General features: G+C 47.2%; 1 pseudogene; it reads right to left on the reverse strand.

Annotated features, from left to right (window-relative positions):
- Nucleotides 1-321: 321 nt before the first annotated feature.
- LOC101009769 lies at nucleotides 322-4,770 on the reverse strand (annotated as a pseudogene).
- Nucleotides 4,771-5,012: the final 242 nt, after the last annotated feature.

Consider the following 5,012-nt stretch of genomic DNA (forward strand, 5'->3'; position numbering starts at 1 on the left):
AAAATAAAAACATTATTTAGCAGTCTTATAGTCAAGAAAAATTAGAATTTGGTTCAAACTGTAGAAAATAATAAAAATTTTTTAAAAATTAGGTAAGGCTAGAATCTAACAACAGATGTACTACAGTTTTTGAAACATAACTTTTCTCTCTCCAGATTTCCATTTTAACTAAAGACAGATTACGGTAGGACTGGTTAGCTTTATTATACTCGGCCTAATTATTTGTATACCGTGCAGCAAGAATAATCATTTTTACATAGACTTTTAAATTGGCTTTGATGAAACTTTGTTCCATAGAAGGAATCTCAGATAAAACTTTTTTTTTTTTTTTTTTTTAGAAGAAATACGGACTTTTTAATGAAGAGTTTTCCCTTTGGTATAAGCGAGACCGTGGAAACATCCAAATAACAACAAAAGGAGGGTGGGATGAAAACAGTCAACTCTCCCTTATCCACAAGGCCGAAAGAGAGGCGCCTGTTTGCTGTGGTGTGGCCACCCCGGGCCTAGGCTGTACCAGGCCTGTAGAAGGTACTCAGGAATTGTAGGTCTTGCGTTTCCCATCCGTGAAACTGACCAGCATTCAGGCAAACTTCTGCCTCTCAGCCTCGCGGTAAGAGGCCCAAGTTTTTCTAGTCCTAGCTGGAAATCAATTTCATCTGCCTCAGGTCTCTGGTATAAAAGATAATGCTGCCGGTCCCAGTTACCTCACAGGCCTGGAGGAGGAAAATGCCAAGAGCTGTAAAAGGGCTTGGAAAAGTCAAAAAGGTGATATATAAATGTAATAACTGATTAACATTTTGTGCTCAAGAATAAACCATGGAAAACAAAATTAGAAAAGTAAGTCTACAGCCCTAAAATATATGCATACAAAATTTTGAAAGAATGCAGTTGCAATTCTACAGATGGTATTTGGGGATTGTCTACTGCTTTAGAATCTCAATGCCCCTTTTCCTACCTCCACTAAATCCACCTGGGAGAGTTAACTTACAAGAGGCCCAAATTCAATAACCCCCACCCCCCTCCCAGAAAGGGAGGCAGGGCAGAGGCTCCAGGAGGGAGGGCTACACTTTGGCTGTAGAGTACAATAGGCATGCTACATGGGACGGTGGGCCTTATGAAATGTATATGCAGACACCTTGGGGTGAGGGGCCCCCAGGAGCCACTGAGCAAGGGAGGGATCCATCTCCTCCCTGGCCAGGAGGGGACCCTGGGGCAAACCCTGAGGGTTGCATATCCCCAGAGAGAGGGGACAGCTGCCACTCCTGCCTCTGTTCTCCCAACCCAAACCGGAGAGGGTGCTGAGCAAGGAGAAGACAGGTCCCAGAAGCCAAGAAGGTGCTGGCATCCCTGTCATTGAACTCAGGGTCCCAATAACTCTTTATGTAAAATATCTTCAGACCTAAGAGATGGTCAAAGGCACAAAGTTCAAACATAGGGGTAGGGGTGTTGAGAGGGGTCTGGGGTACCCTGAAGCCCAGAAGTGTGATTCATTCCCCCTTGCCCAGAAGGGTGACTGTTCCACTGGGCCTGTCAGCAAAGGACATTTTCCATGACAAGCACTCACCTTCTTGGGGAAGGGGCATCAGGTTGACACAGAAAAGACCCAGGTAAAGGGCCACTCTGTACATTAATACTTTGACGATTAATGCTTGGGGAGAAGCAGGATTCTTCCCCAGGTTTCTGACTCAAACCCTCTCACTCAGCTGGATATGAAACCCAGTGTCCACACTACTCCCAGCTCTGACACAAGGCCATGCCCACAGAACACTCCCAACTGAGGTCCTGAGAGTTAGGGAATAGGGTGGAAGGGGTTGGAGGGCATCTTCTGGAAGAGAGTGCTGGGGCAGAACACAGTTTCCGCTCCACAGGTTGCTGTAGACACAGTTTGCTGCCCACAGAGATGATGGGCAAGTGATAGTCCATGTGGTAGCTGATAAGGTGACTGACACTCTCAAAGTGGTGATCCTTTGTCCAAACTACACCCTTGGTCCACCAGTAGCAGATGCTTGGGCTACCCGCTCTTCAAGCCAGTGAGCACATACTGGCCAGGTGTGGTCATGCTTTCTTTCACCAGGAAGTCCCTGTTGAGCTGCAGCAGTGCCTCAGCCCCCTGCTGGTTCAGCTTCCCATGGAACCAGGGGTCCCCTCAGAGCTGCTCAGCCATGACATCAACTGCAGAGGAGGAGGCACATGAAGAGCATCTTCAAAGGGCTTCATGTCAAACAGGTCCCAGGTTGTGCTGCCACTGATGGCAGGATTGGGGGGCCCAGCACCACTCCCTGCTTGCCGGGCCTTGTCTAGGTTCTGCATGTTGACACAGGAAGGATCATCAAAGAGCTCTCTGCCTGGACAGGGTGGTGGAGGTGACATCTGTTTGCAAACTTCTGGATCTCCCCCAACAGGCTATCCTACAGGCAGTGTAGCTCCCAAGTGGCTGGGGGTCTGGGCACTGGGTAGAGAGGGTTGAGCAGCCCCTAGAGTGGCTGCTTCCCGAAGCCTCATGTATACCACATGCCCAAGAGGGGGTTTCTTCCCAGGAAGTCATTATAGTGCTGATGGTGAGGTGGCTCTTCCTCCTCCTCATCCCAAGCTAAGTCATCAAAGCCAGTCATCCTGTCATGGGGGGTGACTGATTTGGGTGGTTTCCTGAGGTATTGTTTAAAGTGCAACTCAAAGGCCTGGCCAATGGTGCTGATGACATCCTGGGCAAGCCCTTCAGGACACTCCAGAATGTGGCAGGCTTTCCAATTCACAGGGTCTTTGGCAACATTGGCAACATACTTGGCTGTGTCCGGATCCCCACTGGATGCAAATAAGATAGATTGCATGTGGTAGTTAGTGATAATCTGTTTGCAGTCTGTGACCATAAGGTTGAGGCTGCTGGTGGAGGTGGTGAGAGTGATTGGCATTCCAGCAAAATTCAGGTTACTCCTTCCCAAGATAGAGCTGAGTGGATGGCTACAGGGCTTTCTCTTCCTTGTCACCCCCTTAGCACCCAGCACAGCCTCGCACACCTGATTGATGGCCTCCCTGGTGACCTGAGTCCAGGTGTTGAAGTCCAGAGTGCTCATTGACTGCAGGATCTCCACACAGCCCATGTACCAATCAAGTAGGAAACCCCAGGTCCCATGACTTTGTCATTGGGATGCAGCCAGCCCTGCATGGGCTTATTGACAGAGCTCCCATGGTGGGTCCACTCCTCACCCCCCAGCTGGCCCGCTTCCACCTGAGTCCTGCACCCACCACCTCCACTCAGCTTGTTCATGTCCTGGAGGAGGGGTAGGGGAATGAGTCTGGCATGGCTGCCCCTATGATGCCCTCCCCATCATCGGCTGCCCTTCCTGGCTCCCCCTTAGGCCCCAGGTGTCCCCCGGCCCAATTGGCCAGCCTCTGGTTGCTCATCCGGGGGAAGAAGGAGCACAGAGTAGTGGGACTATCGTCCCCAGACAAAGGGGGCAGGATGGGTCCCAGGGATGAGGCTGATGGGGAAGGCAGTTCCTCTGGTGGGGTGGACCCTGAAGGCCCCTCCTCCAGTGATGACAGAGACTCATTCCACAGTGGATTGTACTTGGGCTTGGGGGGCAGGAGATCCCTAGCTGAGGTGACAGAGGGGCTACTGCTCAGCCTGGCCCCTCTGTCAGTTTGGGCAAGGAGGCCAGGCAGGGATTATGCCCAGGCCCTTAGCCTGGTCTGACCTCTGTGGCCCAGGAGTCACAGAAGTCCTGGGGAATGAGAGGGATAAGTGGTTTCTGCTCCACAGCTCAGATCCAGACAGTTTTGGGTCCTATCCCCAACCAATGTGGAGCCTCTTCCTCAGATAAAACGTTTTAAAGCTGAGCCCAGCCATGGATTTGTATCACCAAATACCTATAAGTGGGGTAAGTTTCCTCTCCTCTTGAGGTTCCAAGATAAACCTGGGGCTCCTGAACCTGTCAGAAAATGGCATTCTTTACCTACCACAGGTCAGAAACCCTGTATAAGGGTTGTGTAGCAAAGGTATGAGGGCAGTTTTTATTCCTTAAAGGAAAGCACACTATTCCAGTCAAAGCCCTGGTAAAATAATCAGTTTCTCCAATTGTGTCCTGTTACAAATGAAAACAGATTCTTTATGCAAATAACTATATTATTATAAGTTAAGAATATTTAAAAATAGTTTCCAAATCCTGGAGAAATCAGATAGAGAGAAAAAATATGCTCCAAATTTTGTTCATAGGAGCACACTAAATTGGTAAAAGTTGTCAATAGCTCTAAAGAAAAGTTTCAAGACTAGAAAACAAAACAAAGGATCAGCAACATTTTTAGTGAAAAGTCAAAAAGATTAGTCCAGTCCATGCCACTAATTCCTGTTTTGCTTGATATTCACAAAAATTTTAGCTTCTCCATGAATCCTGAAAGTGTTTCCTCTATTCTCATGTCATAATCTCCAAACTTATCAGAAACCTGCATTCAAGAGCACTTGTTAAGAACTTTATAGCTAATTATAAAATCACCTTCTAAAGAGGACAAAACAACATGACAATTGTCCATGGATAACAAAAATTTTAGGGCAGCCATACTCAAAGATACAACTGACAAGGAAATGTGTTACTTCTGTGACACACAATAATTTTAACATAACAATTATGATTATTACTGATAATGAACACTAAATCATATCAGAATTACAGGAGTTTCCCATAATTTTGGAAAACATACCAATAACATATTTATACAAATACACCCCAAAGAAAACCAAACACAATTTCATATTTGACAACGCTTCCTGTATACTTTTTGCACCAAATAAGCCAAATTATGTCATTTTTGAACTTTAGGGAACCTAATATCTTTTTTTTTTTTTTTTTTTTTTTTTTTTTGAGACGGAGTTTCGCTCTATCACCCAGGCTGGAGTGCAGTGGCCAGATCTCAGCTCACTACAAGCTCTGCCTCCCGGGTTCACGCCATTCTCCTGCCTCAGCCTCCCAAGTAGCTGGAACTACAGGCGCCCGCCACCTTGCCCGGCTAGTTTTTTT

Source organism: Papio anubis, chromosome X (assembly GCF_008728515.1).
Source record: "Papio anubis isolate 15944 chromosome X, Panubis1.0, whole genome shotgun sequence".
Taxonomy (NCBI): domain Eukaryota; kingdom Metazoa; phylum Chordata; class Mammalia; order Primates; family Cercopithecidae; genus Papio; species Papio anubis.